General features: G+C 32.0%; 1 protein-coding gene across 7 annotated transcripts in view; it reads right to left on the bottom strand.

Moving 5' to 3' along the window:
• Window positions 1-21562, bottom strand: part of LOC125052167 (syntaxin-binding protein 5) — a 141658-nt gene that overhangs the window by 58074 nt on the left and 62022 nt on the right. The window lies entirely within an intron of this gene.

Genomic DNA, 21562 nt, shown 5'->3' with positions numbered 1-21562 from the left:
TGTTTTAAATTACTTTAATGAAATCTATTATGTAATAACTTGAGCAGACTACATAATATTCAGCATGTACTTGAATACCTTGACGCTTGATAAAAATAAATCTTTGCAACAATTTGCACAATTGCAAATCGATCCCAAATTCTACATACATCTGAATGTGAAATGATCTAAATTTCGACACGGGCCAATCAGGCGAGTCATCCACATCGGGCGGATGCTATCGGAATGTAAAATAGACTGTAGAGCCATTTTTAGAGTACCGGTACACTAGCTTCGGAATTTTTAATTACAAGCTCTGCTAGCTGTTAAGTTATTTTGCTCTCACCTAGTCTCTTTGCTTTTTACACTGTTTCTAGAACAGGCCATAGTTCAGACGTTTATTGTTAACTTCAGGTCAATAGGTTTAATTAGCAGATGCTTTTATCTGTGGTTAATCGACGTTGATTTTACATACAGCTTAACGTTTCAATTATATGTAAAATGCAAGAGGTAAAGCTATATTTTACATTACATTTTATATATTTTAGTGGAAAGGGCTTCTAACAAAAGCATAACAACTGTGAAGACACAACTATTTCTGCTAAATATGAAGGCAGTTAAATGTTCAATCTGTCATAAAACGATTCGTCAGCTAGAGTATTATCTGTGACAAAGTAACTCTGAGTCGGAGAATTGATCATGTTGTGGTTGACAGGTTAATCTCCCGACTTCGAGATAACAACATCCCCGATGTATATAATATAAAGGAAACTCTATTTGAAAAGGCCGTGTGGCTGTACAGCTTCGAAAGATAAGGTTCTGTACTATTTCTATACTTAAAAGCTTTATAAATAAATTCAAGCTTTAAAAATGAACGTAATTACAGATTAAAACTAAAGACTTTTGAATATATTTTTATAAAAAATATAATGATTCCAATTAACTCGATCTAATATCTCATTAAATTGGATGTTAATTAATGAGTCATGACTGTTCTGAACACTGGTTTTATAGCGATTTTATTGAACCATAAATAAGGAATAGGGGTAATGTGAGATCAGGAAATATTCTATTGAATGAGGAAAAACAAGTTGATATCCGTCAAACGATTGGCGCTCATAGCAACAGTTGGCTCACTGGTTGCTTCCAAGTTCATAACTTGTTGCCAATATACAACATCGTTAACAATATCTGTAAGATGTAAGAATCATAAGTAATGTATTGTTAGATTTTCGATACGTAATTCGATTATACACGTGAAACTAAAACCAATAATATAGCTTTGATTAAATTAAAAAAAAAACAAAGGCGTCAGCTAATAAAATTTTAATTACAAAAGTTAAACTACACCTCACTTCTAAACTAACAGTGCTTGTTCAGGGACGTTTACAAATAAAAGATATAGAACCTCGCAAAATCCAATTAAGTAAAACAAAAGTAGTTCGATCTGTGGTGGTATAGAGGAGAGGAAGGATTGAATGCACTCTATTCAACAAACGCTCGCGTTATGCTCGATCGGGCCGCAATTCCTTCAGTTGCATTGTATAGCACGGTCGCTCACAATCCATTAACACGGCACCTTAACAATATATAAGCGCTTTGTTTGGCTCCGGATTAAAATTGTAGAATACGTCTCTGGTAAATGAAACAAATGAATTAAAATCGATTATCCTTGTCAGAGACTTCATCATCATGTTTATTGTAAACCAAAACACTTGGTGAAATATATAAACTACTACTAGCAGACCGGCCCAGCGTTGCTGTGGCTAAGGTTTTTGATATATTACATAGTGGCAAACTATTCAAGGGAAACGGTAGGAGAACACCAGTCATGGAGACCACCATGCTTTTTTGGTGGTTATGCCATTAAATTGTAGCTTATGTGAAACGTTGGTACTTTCAAAACAGCGCCATCTGTTTTTGTGACTATCAGAATTGTGACTATCAAATAATAAACAAATATTTTGCAATAAAATAATATTGCGGGTATAAATTGAGATGTAAGCTGGATAGCTAGCTAGATAGGATTATCTTTTTAGTTAAATCAAACTACACACGGTGTGCAAATTTGATTGATATCGGTTCGGTAGTTTAGGAGTCCATAGCGGACAAACAACGTGACACGTAATCTAATATATAAAATTCTCGTGTCACAGTTTTCGTTGCCATACTCCTCCGAAACGGCTTGACCGATTTTGATGAAATTTTTTGTGCTTATCCGGTATCTATGAGAATCGGCCAACATCTATTTTTCATCCCCCTAAATGTTAGGGGTAGTCCACCCCTAAATTTTTTATTTTATTTTTTAGACAAAATTTTTAATTTCTATTTTTTTATGATACAGCGTTAAAAAATACATACAACCCCTAACTTTCACCCCTCTCCGATCAAACCCTATTTTTTATTATAAATGATATACATGGCAAAACGACGTTTGCCCGGTCAGCTAGTTTATATATATTAAGATATTGTGTTATACCAAATGGAAACAACAAATAATGCACTCAGGCTCTATAAATGTAAATAAGGCACAAATGTGGCGTGAAATATATGCCACGTCGGGAATTAACTGATAACACGTCCTCTCCCCCTCTTCGGAAGTTATACTCGTGCGGGATGTCCTTGAAATACCCGATAACTTCCTGAAGTATAACTGAAATATCGGATGCTGCTGCAATTTTACAAAGATATTAAACTACCTGGGCGCCTCACTTTCTATTATATTTAGTTATTTAGTATAAACAAGCTTACAAGACAGCGAAATAAATATTGTATTTAATTTGTTATGATTTGTAGAAATTTTAGAAAGTAGCATGATTTAGCCACCAGTAATACTTTCTTAACTTTTAATATAATATACATAGGTTTTCACAAATTATTAAAAACCTAATAGGATTAGAGGGTTATAAATTATAAAAAATATGTTAACACATGTGAGCACGGTAGCAGCTGTGAAGCGCGCATCCATCACGGGCTTAGACTGTCCAGGCGTCAACTGACAGCTTTACCACCTGACACTTCAAACTATCTTTTGTTAATATTATATACTCGTAATTATGTTTAGCGTGTTTCTTAGATACTAAAAACTCGGCAATAATTTATTGGTTTTAAACATGTTAAACGATATTGTATAAAATATAATTATAAATGTATTACAAAATATTGTGTAGATTAAAATATAACTGGGTAGTTTTGTATGGCTTTACTCCTTCAGGAAAGGGCTCTCTTGAATCTTTTGAGTGAGAGGGTTATGTAGGGACCGACATGAGGTGGATATTCTCAAGCGATAGAAGCGCTTCTCCATAAATATTTTAATGAATAAGCTTTACAGAGATTATGGCTTCAACTTTTTTCATATTATAAAGTTGAAGACTGGATAAAAGATGGCGGAAACTTTATACCTAAGTAAAAAGCAGAAGGTAATCATGAATATATTTATTTATTTATACTTATTTCCAACACACAAATATACAGTATTTACAATATTCTTAATCTACATAGTAATAATAATAATAATGTAATTATTTATCAATGAAATAAAATTATTGAAAATTAAAACATATTTAAAAACTTTGCTCCTTGTGTACCTCTATTTCTGGCAGCATTTTCTTGCTGTAATGCGATACTTATTCGTTGAGCGAGGAAAGCACCAGCACTGGTACTATCTACTAGGCGCCAACTTAAATCATTAATTAGCGCCTGTTCACTTGAACACTACGGCCTACTCTGGAGTCTCTACTCCAAAGGAAACAAAATCAAAAGTTTAAAGTAGGAGTAAAGACTGTTATACTTACTTACTCTTATTATTTTCCGCCTGCTCTGCGACGAATAAAAATAATAATAATATCTTGTTTTATGTTTCTTAATATTATGTCGTCTGTATTACGACGTAGTAAATGCGGCTTATTTGAGACCCGAAGCAGAAGTAGTTATATAGAACAATGACTGTGATGTGTTAGATGTGGTTAATGTACCGATCTTACAAGTCATTGTGACGAATAAGGCTAATAGTGCGGGACGTATAGGGCCTTATATTTAACAACAGTGCCTCAGATATTGCAAGAAGGCTACTTAATGATGCTGGTTGGCTGCTGATTAATTGATCGTATAACTAAATTTATCTTAGTACCGATTAATTGTATTTAATTTATTGTAGTTATTTTTTTATGAAATAGGACAATCAAGCAGGCGGTCGACCATAACCGGTAAGGTATCAATATATACGTTGAAGGCACTTTTGGAATACTAAAGGTTCTTTGAACGAACGCCTATAATTTTGAGGAATAATGTTTATACGCTAACTCTTGACTACGCTCCTTCTTGTGCCAGCATAGCTAGTCTTACCTTCTTGGAATATGTGTTAATACCTGAAACAAACGAATGCTTTTTGTAATGCTAAAGTTAAAAGGTTGATATATTATGTTTGTACTTATGTATCATGGTATTTTTACGAAAATATTTTATAAAACTTACTTATTTACTACAACTTATATATTTCATACAACTACGATTTTTAAATTTTTATCATTGTAATGCAATTAATTCAGATAAACAAAGTTATACTGCACTTTATAATATTCAGTAACTGTTTCTCTAAAGAGGATTAACAACACATTTTTATATGGCTCATATACAGTATAGTATAGTTAGTCAACTACTAAAATTTTATGAAAAAACGATGCGTTGGAGCTGTCAAATACTAACATTGTATAGGTCTACCAGAATCTGATGGCAAATTTTTTTTTTAAAAATTAGCGATTTTCATATGGCAATAAAAGAAAAATTTAATCTGTCAACTGAAATTTCGAGGAATTGTTTTTGGTTTGGCTTCAAATTTCCTTTAAAAAGTGATGAAAATGTCGAAGAAACCTCTTCGATCGCAAGCAAGACATATTGTTTTCAATGTTTATCAAAGAATACTTGATCAACAAGATGCAGAACATACACAATCATCGATATTGAGCCATGTGCAAGCGTTGACTGGTTAGTAGGAATGACACGTCTTGATACTTTGGTTTATGGGATTCTTCGTGTGTATTATATTATGTACTTATACTAAATATTGGTTTATTTCAGGGGTTTCTTATACCACAAATAAACTTGGATAGTTTTGATTTAGAATTGATCAGGAACAAGATAAATGAGTTTAACATTGTTTCTTTCTCTCAAATAGGGATCGATGAATAGCGAAAATCTTGTGAACATGTAATAAAAATTTAAAATAAGTTCATAGAACAAGATCGGTTAATTGAGATGCAGGAGGAAAGGTTTATTATAAATACTGCGTTGAAGACTTTTTTATGGATGTGCAGTATTTGGAACCATTTTAAAGTTCTTAATTAATTAATAAACTCATGAACAGAGTAATTGGAGTTTTCATCTAAATTTCAAACCCCACATTCGCCACATTTTCAAAAATTATCATTGGATAAATTTTTATATATTTTGCATATATCACACACAGAATCAGCCGCTATAAAGAAAAAAAAAAGTATCAAAACGTTTTACTCCAATTTCCCCAGTATTGCTAGCGTCAATTTCTTTTTTCCCTTTTTGCCATCAGATCCTGGTAGACCTATAGTACTAATACTTGACGAACCTAACGTAAAAATTATACTAAGGCCTTAGACTAACTACTAGTCTACGCATGAAAGTCGACAGTTTTAAGCTTTTTAATCTTTTTGCCTTTTGATGCGGAAAGTTAGAGAAAATGAATTTTAATATTAAAAGCTTTAATTATTTCATCAAAACTTTGTTCAGCAAAAAGAGATCTACAGAAAAGTGTTCTTAAATAATTATTTTAAATTTGTATGAAATTTCCGAAACCAGTAAGCTTATTTTACAAAATTGAATGAATCTCTCATCTGAATAAGGATTAATCATCGCCATTGCCATATATCGTGGAATCATATCCTTGTTACATAAAAATGTTTCGAGTGAGAGGACACTAAAGAATAAGAGAAAACAAATATAAAAATAAAAATTATATGAAAAAACTGCTATTATTAGCTTAGGATTATGAGACAAGTAATTTTATAGTCTTACTAAATCGCACAGCCCATTTATAACGACTTTTAAGTATCGCAATTTATAATCTTTGGTTTATACGGGTAAATACCTAAATAACTCTTTTAATTACAGCGGTTAAAAATCCAGTTAAAAATTTAATAAACAAGTCTTGACTGTGGAGAACAATAAGAATTTTAAAGCTCCTTCAAGACAGAAGATATAACGTAATAGACAACTTTAAAAGCTTAAGCACGTAGATCATATGCCACGATAACGTCTGGTGTTCATAAAATACTCAATTAAGCGACGCCAGGCGTGACGCCATTCAGTGATATCATAATATCAAACAACGAGAGCAATGATGTCATATTAATGTGGAAATACTGTTAATAGTATAAACGATAAACAACTAATTCAAATGACACAGATTATAGATAATGGTTTATCTCGATTTCCGGCAAAACTAAAAGTCCTATGGAAAAAAGTCAAATGGCAAAGTTGTAGATAATAAAAAGATGTAAAACTTTTATATAAATTACATATTTTTCACGTAACCTCAAAATTTATTTATTTATTTTTTTAATAACCGTATTGGATTTTGAAATGAATCCCTGATATGACATACCCAGTGATTGTTCAATAATTATCAAATACTTCAACGCACTTGCGAGTATTCTGACAGTGAGATGATATGATGATGATGAGAGTTTCTATGGGCTATTACCTAACACCAGATAGGCCTCTTCCCTTGTTCTGGAGAAAAACCCCTTTTTTATGTTAAAAAAATCTATCAATACAAATCTTCATTGCTCAAAAAATTGCCGACAAATATTAAATATCAATGCTATATACAGAAATAAGAATAATAGAGATCGTATTTTACAATAGAAGAAAACCGTTAGTCTCCCGGGGAATCAGTGGCGGAAACCAGCATAGCGGCCGCCGTGAATTTACTTTTTATCACATCCTTGGCAGTTTATTGCGACTATGTGACCAGATTTCAATATTTCCATGGTTCTTATTTGATTATAGCGAACAAATGTTTATCTCACACACAACTTTCATGAAATAAATGAGGAAATAACATATCCATTAAATGTTCTTCATTTTACACAATATGGTATAATTAAAACTTAAGTAATACCAATAAGCGGTCCAGACAGACATACATAGTAAGGAACATAATGCAAAAATACAAATTATATATACAGTTTATAATAATTTAAGACTTCAACGTAAAATTAGATACGTAACGCGCAAAGAAACTTAAGACTACGGGACCGAGCTTCACAAGCTTTTCAAAGACGCAAAGTTCCGAGCGCCGCGGGACTTCGAGTATTAATTTATCAAGATATTTACTTAATACAATATCGGAGCGGGTTTAAACATGAGAAAATATTACTTACAAAGTATAAGCGACGTATTATTTATGCGAGTTTCCCTCGGGTATATTACGAAAACTTTTAAGGAACACGAGATCTTCATTATATCAAAGTACTTTGCTTGGTATATTAAAAAGAAATTTCTTTGCAAATTGTCATTGGAGATTAAACATTTATCATCTCGTAATTGCGCAACGGAGAGATATTTGAGTTAAAAAGTAAAATGAATAAATTTACAGGGAAGAAGCTTTTAGGAGATTTATTTGTCGTAATCGCTTATCGTTATGCCCGTCAGCTTTTCTTTTTTGTACAATTGGCACGTTCTAATATTTTCATCTACGTTTGTGCCCAAATAGTATGTCTATTACTATAGTATGTATTGTCGGTTTTAGGTTAGAGTAGTGTACATAATAAATGAAATAGTAATCAAATAAAAATCAAGCAAAACAAAGCTACTATCAAATTCAATCCCATACGCAATAAAATTTAATAACCAACGTCTCGAATATGTTGAAGAGTACATTTATCTTGGGCAAATTATCTTTCCAACTGATATTACCAACAAAGAGATCAAATGAAGAATAGCAATAGTTGCGAAACTTCGGCACGGCATAAGAAAATTATACATGAAATGGAGATGGACGGGTCATATGCTAAGCTCCTATTAAACATGGAGCAAAATATAGACGGAATGGTACCCTGAGGACGGATAACGAAGAAGAGGCCGACAACGGAAAAGATGCGAGGACGAACACAAACTAACAGCAGGCTACAACCGGAGAAGAGTCGCAAAGGATAGAGAACAGTGGAAATTGTTAGATGAGGCCTTTGCCAGGAGGCACACCGAACTCCGAGATATACTGTAAAAATATATTAAATATCACAGATCACAGAGTTTCGGGATATAAAGGCTATATTATTATTATTAATATTAGAGCGAATATGAGAGAAATAAGACATTATATAATATATGTTGCTGGGCTCGCCCGGGCGTTTCTATTATGTGATAAATATATAAATAATGCATAAACCATAAATAAAATATATTAGCAAATCGCACGTGTACAGTTTGAATGCACCGTGGTAAATAATATAAACGCAAAAATAGCCACTAAAATATATAATCCCAAATCAGAACAATAGACTTTAAATGGCCTACTTCGCTTTGAAGAGACTTAGTTGAAAACGAAAAGTTTTAAGAAAAAAACGTTGAAATTATTTGATATTCTATAACATTCTAAAACCCTCTCAAGGCTTTATGAGCCGGAATGCATAACATAAAGTCAATTTTGACTAAGCCGCCTGTTGGTTGTCCGGGGTGGTCTGTCCAAGTATATGTTTAATGACAAATATGAAGAAAAAAAAATCAGTGGCGCTACAACCTTTTTAGGCCTGGGCCTCAGATTTCTGTATCTGTTTCATGATAATTTGTCAATCTAATAGGCAAGGCAGCCTTCTGTGCCTGACACACGCCGTCGGCTTTTTGGGTCTAAGGCAAGCCGGTTTCCTCGCGATGTTTTACTTCACCGTTCGAGCGAATGTTAAAAAACAAATATGACTAATATATATGAGAGCCAACGATTTACGTAGTTAAAGAACACAAGTAAAACGCTTCGTGTTTTGGTTGGCTTTGTTAACATTTTGAAAAACAGTTTCGATAGTTAGCGAGTGTTTCTGTTTGAAACGATATACTGTATTTTCTTTAAAATAAATAACCCCGGTGTCATGTCAACGCCGGCTCGGGACAGAAGAGATTTATGTTCTAGGGATTTCGCACTTCCATGAACAAAAAGTAAAATGTGACCATTCTAACCATTTATACTAGCGACCATCAACTGCTTTTCATAACAAAAGACATAATAGATTACGTTCAGAATTTTTTCATTTGTTACAAGTGAATTATTTGCTGGGATTCTAAGGAATTTTCCTTTTTTCTGTTATCAAATAGAACACATAACATTTCTTAATGACAGGTGTGTAAAAACAAATAAAATATTTAAATATAGTTTCTCTTTTAAAAAGTATATACTCGCATTCGTATTTTCAATGTAATACAAAAAAACATTGTCATAACAAACATAAAATAGGATCTTCAAACATCAAAATCAAAGTGTAATTAAGGCGTCGCCATACGAGGTCCGAAACCACAGCGTTGACGCAAACGCCCAGAATTAACTTCATGCGACAGTGGCGCCACTAATTGGCTGTTACCATGGTGACCACTCGTTCTCCGCCGAAATATAGACACATTTCGATTGTAAGGGACAATTATACACGAGACTGCAAGGAAAATTCGTTATACTAATTGGATACTGTTAAAATAATAAATCGCATGTCAAACCAATTATACTGAGTTTTTCATCGATTGGAAACCATTACGCTGGTACTAATAAATCAACAGAACTTTAGGAACCACTCATTTTTATATGACACTAGCTAGCCTGACGAACATCGTACCGCCTAACAGTCGATTCTTCATTTTTTTTAAATACTTATTCTGCTATTTGGGACACCGGTCTAGCTAGTAAGATAAAAAAAAGAAAGTTGATAAGACAACAAATACATTATGTCAAAAAATAAAAATTTACCTTCCCGGAACCCCTCCACTAACACTTGAACTTTATGATATGGTATTAAAGTTCAAATTGACGATTAAGTATTATTACGAATATTTTGTATGAGAATATTGAAAAGTGTTGTTTTTAGACTTTTTCACTCATTTTTAAAAAAAAAATTTAACTCTCCGTAAGAACCATCCTCGTACTTCAAGGAATAAAATAAAAAAAGAATTGGCCAAATTGGTCCAGGCGTTGTTGAGTTATGCGCTAACCAACACATTTTGCGATTCATTTTTATATTATAGATTAAGATAAGATACAACCAAGTTTAACTACAGTCTTAGTACTATAACGGGTACAGATCGATTTTGGTTAAAATTGAAGGAAATAAATAAAGCAAAGATTATCGAGTTTTTTTATCGAGGCGCAATTACTCACGCCTATCTGGTTCTTATAAATATCAAGTACCGTTTGCAGCAATAAGCAAATTTAAACTGTAATAAATTCACTCTAAATTTTTTTCTCCAAGTATGGGATGTGTTGTTATGCTCACCATGAAAGCAGCATGGTGAGCATAACAACACATCGTGAAGCTGAAAATCGACGACGTCTATCAAAGTGATCCATATAAAGAAATTTAGAATGATGTTTCATTCGATGAAATTATGAGCAAAGCGTCCCTTAGAGCGTTGTAAGGCTACTGTTGTATGTATGCGAGTATGTGTGACTAAAACAGATGTTAACTAATCTGAATTAAATTTAGATATGGCTGCTTCAGAATATTAAACAAAGGACGAATATATATACAAGATATAGCAAATTTGGATGGTGCAGTTTCGGTTAGGTAGCGCCGTATGCTCGTGACATATTAAATTATGAACAGATTTCAAGATTACATCATTTCGAATGCAACATTTGTATGTGATTTCGAACAGTTTGAACCAAATGTGTGTAACGAAGAGAAAAATCACACTCAATAATTTATAAAATAAATTGTAAATTTACTAAATTTTTTGGTGAATGAAAAACCATTACCCAGTCTACAATTATAGGACATTCGTCTACGTGGCATATTTATAAATACGAGTATGACAAATACTTTATAATGCGCTACGATAAAATTTATTACCGGCAATAAACAATGCATAATTATTATTTTATTTAAAATAAACTCATTTAAATACATCATTGTGTCCCTACAAATTGTTAAAAAGAACCTTATTTTACAATTTACTTTGATAAACGTACTAGGCTCAAATTTTACAATGAAATTGAATTAAAAGAATTTAAAATACAGTTTATGATTAAAGACATGTTACCATAAGTTGTATAAACATTTAGTTTATATAAAGAAATTAAGAGTCTTTTGGTATCTGTGATTGTTTAATTAAATATAGCGAAGTAAAAATAGCCAATATTACATAAATAGACATTCACAATATCTTGTTTTTCCTATCTTTTGTGACAAAAGATCTAAGACAGGCTCTCTAAAAAGGCGCTTCGTTGTTTATCCTGAAGTGTATTGTTATAGCTTCCTGATTCCAAACACAGACAAATCTTCGAAGTCACGATGCCTCTTAATATTTCTGATCGAGATACAAATTTATTGTTTGCAATGACATACAGACAGAGGTTTCGATTAAACGCTTAAAATTATTATTCTTCCTTTGAGGTGGTTCCTAATGTATTCATCAACTACTAGACTATCTAAAGTTAGTAATTCTTTTTTGGGAAAAGGGATACTCTTCTTTAATAAAATCCCAGAGGCTCTTTTATCTCTGCCTTTCAATAAATTTAAGAAATGTATTAAAGAAAAGCTGTGTAAAAAGGCTTACTATAAAGTCAACGATTATCTAGTTGATAAAAGGGCCTAGGACTAGTGCTAGACAGGATACTTCTAATTAATTTGCGATATTTGTTTTAAATAAGTGTTGTTTGATGATTTGCTGTTTTAAAAGAGTAGGTACCGAGAGTTTTTTACGCCGGCTTTTTCTCTCGGCCTACACCCTCTTTCTTCTTTGCCGATGAGTAGGGATGCCTACAAATTCAAATTTAATGACGTGGAATAAGTGATACATGTATCTTATATTATGTTCCTTAGTAAACATATTTTATTTTTATTTTATTGCTAAAAACCCACAATATACCAGTATAAAAACATTAAAAACCTATAATATAATTATTTGATCTTATTATACATTTATGTAAATTGATAAGTAACAATACAACACTGACAACAATGATTTGTACACTTTAAACTTTCTATAAAAAGTTGATTAATTTTAAGTTTAATAAATATTCAAACGAGGCTTATGAAAGCTTCAAGATAAAGCTATGTCAAAACTAGGTGTTCCCTTGTTGACAGTTTGGGTAAGTCTCGATAGCATCAAAGGCTCGCCCGCGGGAACTTCACAAACAATTCGAATTTCAACCGCTCAACTTCGAACAATTCGATCTTTGAGATGAGGCTGAATAAACTGCACTCGACACTCGAATTAAATTTAACCGTGCATATTTCGAGAGAACTGTTTCCAGGCTTTATTTTAGATTGTTATTTCATTGTGGTTTGTGCTGACCTCACTAAAATACTTTACATCTTAGAAGTACCCAATCCAAACATAAATAATTTTAAACTCAAACAAAACACAAACTGTAAAGTTTATTCAAAATACAAAACACCTGGACGTAAAAGTTGCTTTAAGTAGAAATGAACGGTATTGAAACTTGGAACTTTAAGTGACGGGCGGTAAGCCTCTTAGGAATTCTGTTAAATACAATAAAATATGAGTTTATTTATTTATTCAATATGCCAATACAACAATAAAATATTTTAGCAGATACAGGCGTAGCACGACGTAGCAGAACTGTCGTAGCACATTATTAGCGTAGTCAAATAAGGCGTAGCATTCGTAGCAACTTTGTAGCAGTTTGAGCCGTAGTTCTAGATGATTTCAATGTAGTTGTAAACGTAACATGGAGAGCCGCGTGTGTCTTATGATAGATTACCTTCACACTACCAATAAGATCACACGCCGGGCTCGCCTTGTTTCGTTTTTCTTCCTTACACCTCTGAGGTTATTAAAATCTTCACGAATCTTCATAACAACGATGACTTCTATAACGCTTATTTATACAGTACACAATTAAAAAGTTAATAAATGAAAATCCCAAAAGAAAAGTAATTCACTACAAATTCTAATGGAGTTTTATACAAATCATTTATTAACTGTAACAAAAACCTCAACTATTCAAAATGATTTATTCAAATCCGAAGTTCACCGTGAAATAAAGGGACAGAGTGAATAATTCATTCATTCTTTATTCATAGTCACTCCAACGATATGAATATGTTGCATTTATTTATGAAATATCGAATCCGTCCCGATAGTAAATGTTCCGGAGGTATGTTTTATGGCAGCCCATATATATTTAATATCTGAACGTAAACGTGCGTTTTTACACACTAATAGACTCTGATTGTTTCATTTCAACGTTGATTGCACCTTATGGTAACATGTCTTTAATCATAAACTGTATTTTAAAGCTCTTATCTAATTTAAATTATTTTAATTCAAGTTCATTGTAAAATTTATGTCTAGTAAGTTTGTCAAAGTAAATTGTAAAATAAGGTTCTTTTTAACAATTTGTAGTGACACAATAATGTTTTAAAATGAGGAATCACATACAAATGACGTACACGTGAGTTTTTACACACTAATAGACTCTGATTGTTTCATTTCTGATTGCACCTTGATGGATTTAACATCTAGGTGCAACCAACGAAGCCCTTTTTTTGACCATACGAAAATTTACTGAAACAGAACAGTATTTTCGTGGCACCCAGCCCGTAAATTGTTTAATTACAAAGCTCCGTTGTAGACACGTGTATGAAATAATGTTTCCACTGTCCCTTTTAACCCATCTATTTCAGTTCAGTAGGGCAGCAAAATATAATATAATGTCGCGGCTGATCGGAGCGGACATCAATTATCACGGTTGAACGAATCAGTTCATTTCACGCCTCATACCATTAACCACCTCGTTATTGTATTTACAGTTTCCATTTTAATTATATCTTCAATCACGCAACATCCATACACGAGGTTATATCTATTACTATATACTATTAAACCATTTATTACTTTTGCACAAATAGAGATAATATATTTTGAAAAAATGCTTACGTGGTATAACATATATATATACACAAAAACATTTCACAAATTATGTTATTAATGTATTTAACAAAATGTACACAAAAGATTATGCTGTCAATAATTTTATACAGTTTTGAAAAACAAATACGGCATGAGATACCAAATTAATGTTACACTCTTTACCGCCGACAACCCGACATATTTAAAATTATATGTATCATTTGTAAATCCTTCTTATTCTACAATACCATTGTGTCGTGATACATAAGTAACTTACCTGAAATGGGATAAAACTATTAGACTATAAACGGAATCTTATGAAACCGTGAGGCTATGAAGCATCAAGTAAATTATCTGAGAGTGGTTGGAGTGGTGATAATGGCGCCCTCTACTCAAGAGGTTTGGGAAAATCACCTCATTCATGGATGCCGAGTACTAAAGACGATACGTGTATATATATACTAAGGATGAATAAACTACAATAGGTGCATTTTACTAAGTAAATGTCTCAATCCGTCACAAAAACCCGTACTTTCATCGGAAGATTTAAGTTTAAGGTATCTGTTAGCTGACGATATGTATAATTGTATAAGTACAGTGTTACAATGAAGTTAAATTTTTAAATGATGATTATTAAAACACGATTATATCCATCTACATGAACCACAATTAAAGTGATTTCAAAATAATTTAAAAGTAATAAAAAAACGCGTAGCGTGCATTTTCCATGTCGATTTAAAAGCTTTCAAGAGCACCAAGCGAGTTATGAAACTTATCGCATAAATCCTACTTCCTGTTAGATGAAAGCTTCGATTCATGACTACCGGTTCATGCATAGCTTGTAATCCGTGTTGATGTGTAATAAAAGTAAAAGTATCTAGAAAATTTTTGGATGGATTTACAAACTTTGTCAAACACAAACCACACATTGTCAAAGTCACATTCTTAGGGAAATGGTAGAAAACTTAGGTTAGTAACTAGTACAAAGTAACGTTTGTGAGTTATGTTCTTTTACTTGCTGTTAATTTATTACTACTATTTGCTACATAGAGACAAACTTCAATATCAAATCTTACAGTTTTCTTTAGTTGTTTGAATGTAAGTAATAACATTTTGACGTTCAAAAGTGCCATTTTAGATGGTCTAATTGAAATAAATGATTTGACTTTGACTTTGAATGCAAATGTGCAAATCTTTATAATTAGAATATTTCATTGTTCAGGAGTCTTTACAGTGTTTTACAAAATATTTCACGGCAAATACCTCAAACGACTACGACTTGTAGTTAGAATTCATTCTCACAATTAGAATTAAATAAACGAAATATTTTAAATATATATTAAAACGAAACCGTTTAATTATTTAATTGGTTGGTTTAAAAAAACTACAGTGTACGGATTGCATCACCCAAATTGAAGAGGGTATCACTCGACTCGTAGAACACACTCTCATTTAGTGAAGGGAAAACCTTGCTACACTGATAAAAGGGTAAAGCCAAAGAGGTGAAACATGACGTGTGTAAACAGGCCCCGAGGTCGTTCCGCTTTATTTGGGCTCGAACACTTTCCGCAACGAGACATTATCCAGATTAAACTGAACGCGAAAGCTAACGTTCCGATATTTCTGCTATCTTATATTAACGCTAGTATGCCTAAAAGCTCGCTTTGCTAAAAACTTCATTGAATTCATACACTTATTTGAATATCCCAAAGATCTCTGATAACTTTTGAAGTATTTAATTAAGACTGCTAGCCTGGTGGTTAAACATGCAACTGCTATATGCCTAAGGTCATCGATGAACGTTTCTGTACTTGCAAATAACACGTACACGATGATGGAAAACATCGCGAAGAAATTAAGTACATTTAGGACGTGTACAAAGAGATCACCTTGTTGCCTATAATATATCTTTCAAAGAGAAGCGATCTCAGGCCAGAATATATTTAATTTAATTAAACTGAACCGTATAGCAGGAAAAGAAAACCTTTAACCAACGCAATACGTATTTCGATTTCCATATGTCTATTAATCGAGTATTATTTGAGTAATTTGTCTTAATTGAAAAAAATACCTGTTTTAAACACATAACAGTTACAAATTTAATAACTGAAAAGCTTAAAACCCTTAACGAGAATGTAAACAAAAATAACAAGTAAACACAATTCTGTATTTGTTTGCATATCGCATTCGAACAAGCGGCGCGTGTAATTACAAAGGTGCCATTAATTCAATGGACCAATAAAACCTAACTTTTTATTACTCGTGAAAAAATACATGCAAAATAAAACAAATAGGGTAGGGCAATAAATCCCTCAGTTCACCGCAAAGAGACGAAGACAAGCAAGAGGCTGATTGGCGTAAATAAGGGTTTTATCGGGTACCTTTGACAATTCACCCAATAAGAGGAACCGATTATAGATTGTTTTGAGGCACACAGAAAATGTTGTTAAATATCACAGCCCAAGAAAATAAACCTTAATTTCTTAAAAGATCACGACTTGAAAGTTCAGTATAAAATAATAATATTCTTAATAAATTATCTCTTGGCATAAATATTTCACTATATTTTATTAATAAGTCTTTATTTATTTGGTGACATGTCAATCATCAAGTTAGAGGATTGTACGGATAAATTACGTTAACATTTTAAATGAGTACGTACAATTATACTTAATAATTTTTGTCTAACGTGTACAAATTTGCAAGTATATGAGAAATATTTGTAATTAGAATGTATCTTTATCCGTGTTGTGGCCCTTGACAAAACGGGTGTACTTCAAAGTTGTTGCGAGCGGGCGGCACGTCAACACTTGCTCTTGACAAGTCCATTATAACTTTCCTAAACTAGAACTGTGCAAAAAAGAGCATGCTGTACTACTGTGCAGTTGAATATTGTTACTCATTTCTGGGAAGTCAGGAAACACTTGTAAACTAACTAACTAACTAAAAATCGATGTTTAATTTATGACGATGTAATGGGCAAAGTAAAAACTTTCATTTCTTGTTAGAATTTATTAACTGGAGGATTGTAATGTTTGCAACATAAATAATGGTAATTACTATTTATATTTTCGTAAACTTACATGAATAATTATTATACATAAAAAGAATATTTTATGACACCAAAGTAAACAATTAAATAAATTGATATTCATCCCTTGTTCAAACATACAAGTAACAGATAGTAGTAGTATTGCAAAGTAGTAATGAGGTATCAATTTACAAATGTTGAGAGCGTAGTATAAAACTTTGTTGTTATTATACGCCCTATATATAGGTATATAAGAAGAAAAGCAATATAAAATGTTCCCAGCGTCGGGTATAGAAAGGCAGGTCTCGAGAGAAATGTTTACAAACTTAGTGTGTTGTCCGAATACAAATACTTATTTAAACAATTCTACAATAAGATTTGATGTTAGGTATTTCCATTACTACTATTTGGCGGAATAAGTAACATTATCTGGAATGAAACTTTTCTAACACTGTTGATAGTAAATAAAACAATATTTTAACTATAGAAAAATCAATTTGTGTATTATAAAGACTAAAAATTTTCAAACAGTCAGTTCGCAAAAATAACTTATTTATTTTAAAATATTTATCCAATTAAGTTAGCGAGTTCTAACAATATCCTGATGGTTATAGGTTAACCCGAATGTCTCAAAACATGAGACATTGGGTTCATATACATGCCTGTGTACCTGGTGCCTCGAATCAACGTAGATATATGAATTAAATGTTTTCTTCTTTGTGTCTTTAATAATTTTGCTAAATTTAATTTTAATTTTACTAACATAGTTATAAGGATTACTTTACTAACAATATATGGATTTTTTAATGGTCTGAGTTAAATGATTTTTTTATTTATTTAAATCGTTTCAGAGCTGAGACTTTATTAAAGTAGATGTGTACAGCACATAAGCTAATAAATTAGTATCCATTTAAATGTTATATAGATGACACGTATGCGTTGGATGGCTAGTAATAATCAACATATCCAATACCCGATAAAAAGCTTAAACAAAACGCAATCACAAATAAGAACAATGGCCATCCTTATCACAAAGGCTCGCAAACGAGCCGGCGAAAATAATAAAACTTTTACGAGCACCCTCATGTGAGATCAACAATGCTTTGTTCGTATACCCTCTATCATACAATTCCGTGATTATGGCTCAGATAGAACTAGTATAAAGTCATATTTAAGTTAGGCGTTTATAAAATTCAAAAATCATTTATTCACGTAGGTAACACAATGTACACTTGTGATTCGTCATTAAAGAAATACATATTAATGCTTCTAATTTTACATTTACTGCCAGTTCTCAAATCAAGGGCGTAGAACGGAAGAGAAGAACTGGCAATAAACTCTCCGCCACTCTTTTTAATCGCCATGGTTTTTTTTTTTTTTTTAATAGCATATCCACCCAATACAAAGTGTTAAGTATTTAGGACTCTTGACAATAAAACCATTAAGAGAAACGATATATTATAATATAAAATGTTGCTTAATATCATATCCCAAGAAAATTAACCTAAACTTCTTAAAATATCACGTCTTGAAAATGCAATAGAAAATAATAATATACTCAATAATTTATCTTTTGAATACAAAGTGTACAGTATACTAAAAAGGTGGTACTTTACACTTGTACTTTAATGTTACGTAACACGAATACAACGTAAATTTAACTGCAAATACATAAATAAGGGAGAATATCGCGACAACGCTAAATGTCCGTTAATACCCTTTGATTCTGATTTATTGCGGTCATTTCAACTTTTACGGTTCAATTTTTACAAACGTTACCCAGGGTACATACCTGCGATTTAATAATTGTTACATTCTATTGTAGTCCTGAGACATAGTCGAACAATGAGATCACTCACTCACTATACTGGCGCTGTGACCCAATAAACGATGCCACGAATAAGGGTAAATCTTATAAGATTTTTCTTCGAAAGTAACGTATTGTACATAGTGATAATTAAACGTCGGTGAAAGCGTACGAAAATGCCATAGAAGAGACCCCTAAGGAAGAATGGGCCCACTGCTATTCTCAGTGGTTCCATCGAATGCGACCATGTGTAGAGAGGAACGGAGATTACTTCGAAAACAATTAAAGTATTAGCAACTTTTTACATTAAGCCGTTTTACATTTTCTAAACATTTTCAGTGTTACCCACGTATAACAAGACATTCAAACTATGCATAATTGTTTTAATGTTAAAGACACCACTCCTGCAAATCCGAAAATTATACATCATGTATCAAACATAATTTAAAAATGATCAACTGTCCATGACAATCAAATCGATACAAGAAAAAAAAAAGGGTGCGTGTACTTATGTACGCGCGTAAGAAGTTATACTTCTTTGGCATTATTAAAAATAGTTTTTGATTGCATGCAAATAATTAATTACAATTAAATAATCAAAGACTGGAAAAGGAGTCATTAAAGTCAATAAAGTTCAGTTTACATTTGAAAAATTAATTAAATAAATATTTATTATTATTCTCTTACATTAAACAAATAAAACACTATTTATCTTTAAAACATTTTTATTTCATTATACTATTTATTTTTAAGTGACTGTCTTCATCAGAATTTCGGTTTGTAATTTTAAATTAATCATTTCTTGGTTGTGCATCTACGAGGCTTCTCCAAAACTAAAACTACTACTTGCTTTCTGCAACAAATAAGAGAATATTAATTTAAGCTCTGTCCATGCAAAACTTAAATTTTTTTATAATTCATATTATAATTTTTTTAACACATTTATATTAATATAATTATATAAATGTGTTAATAATATAATTTGTAGCACATGCTACAGACCTGGATAGCAACTTTCTTTTATTCTATTTAGAGATAGAGATAATTTAAATATAATACCGGTGTCTTCCTTGTAGGTTTCTTTGGAGTTGTTTGGGGATTCTTGTTGTTCAGTTCGACATGATTTTCTTTAACCTTTCTTTAATCCTACAAAATAATGAAATTGTTAAGTTATGTTGTCACTGTTGTGCACACCTTTGTTTGGCTTTTTTAGTATTCAAGTTATGTCAAAACTGATTTATTACCTTGTCATTGTTGGCTTTTGGGATATCAATTGTTTCCAAAATGATTTTATTTGTAATATCCTGAAATATATAAATAACATCTATTAATTTAAGTATCATGGTGAGTGGTTCGCACTCAGGTATTAAGGTGTATTATACCCACTGTCCATTATAAGTGGGAATGGGCTCACTTCTGGCTGGACAGAGTTTCGGTACTACAAGTGCAACATGGATGTTTTGAGGTATTACAATATCTCTAACTACCTGTAGGGGAATAAAGTACTGTTGTGAGCATATGCCTATGCTTGAAAGGTTGAACCTTGAACATCACCATACATCATATTTATAATTAACATTCCTACCTCGACACCATCACAATCAAATTCATTGAAATCTACTTCAAACCGTTGCGGTATCATCTCTGCCATATCCATTGTGTCTCGAGAAGGTGATGGTGGCTTTGTTCCACCTCCAGTTTTAGATGTTTCACGGCGATAAGATGACAACTCTTTTTTTGTATTCAATTTAGTGCACTTCCACTGATTCATCAATTGTTTTTTGTCTCTTGTCCTTATATTTGCTAGATTAAATCTGAAAAATTACATGTTTTGATTAAATAATGTGGTCATTTTTTTGAGATGCAGGTACTTATTAAAATGTTTACTTCTCTGTTATATCGCTCCAAGCCTTCATTTTCTCCTTATTAGTATTCGTGCTTAAATCTTTGTTCTCAATTATTGATATATAGAATATTTCTAAAACGTTGCTGTAACAAACGCAATAAACATAAGCAATGAATAATGGTTCATGTTTCAGTTTTAATCAACAATAATACTCGATAATACCTACGGATAGTTAACCTCAATTGTATTGAAGCACTCAGAAAGGTTGGCACAGTTTTTTCACAAATATTTTATCATATTAATTAGTTTTGATTTAGATATTAAATTTAAATCACTTCTGATTATAATTCAGACGCACATATAAAATTCGCACTTGTATAATGAAAATAACTAGATACATAGATAATCTTTTATTTTAAACAATAATTCAAACTCCTTCTCCTATATTTGTTTAAAAGGTATGTCAATGTCAGATGTCAATTGTCATGGATATTCAAAATTCTTGTTAAGCTGCTAAGCTAAGAAATAGAATATGCGTGAAGTTAGCTTATATTCTATTTCTTTTGTAGATTGCGCACGCTATAATCACACTCCGAATTTTGTGTCATAGGTGCGCGCGCATCGTAAAATTTCACTCTCATCAAATTTTCATAACGCGCCTAAAGAAGTATAACTTCAAAAATGTTTCATGAAGAACCATTAGAGGATATCGTTGATTAATTGACGATAAAGAAAACGGTCAATCATAAAACATATGTCTTTTCATACATGTCTCTGTCACACGAAAGTTTTG

This window comes from Pieris napi, chromosome 9 (assembly GCF_905475465.1).
Source record: "Pieris napi chromosome 9, ilPieNapi1.2, whole genome shotgun sequence".
In the NCBI taxonomy this organism is placed as follows: domain Eukaryota; kingdom Metazoa; phylum Arthropoda; class Insecta; order Lepidoptera; family Pieridae; genus Pieris; species Pieris napi.
This window is presented reverse-complemented; position numbering and strand designations above follow the sequence as displayed.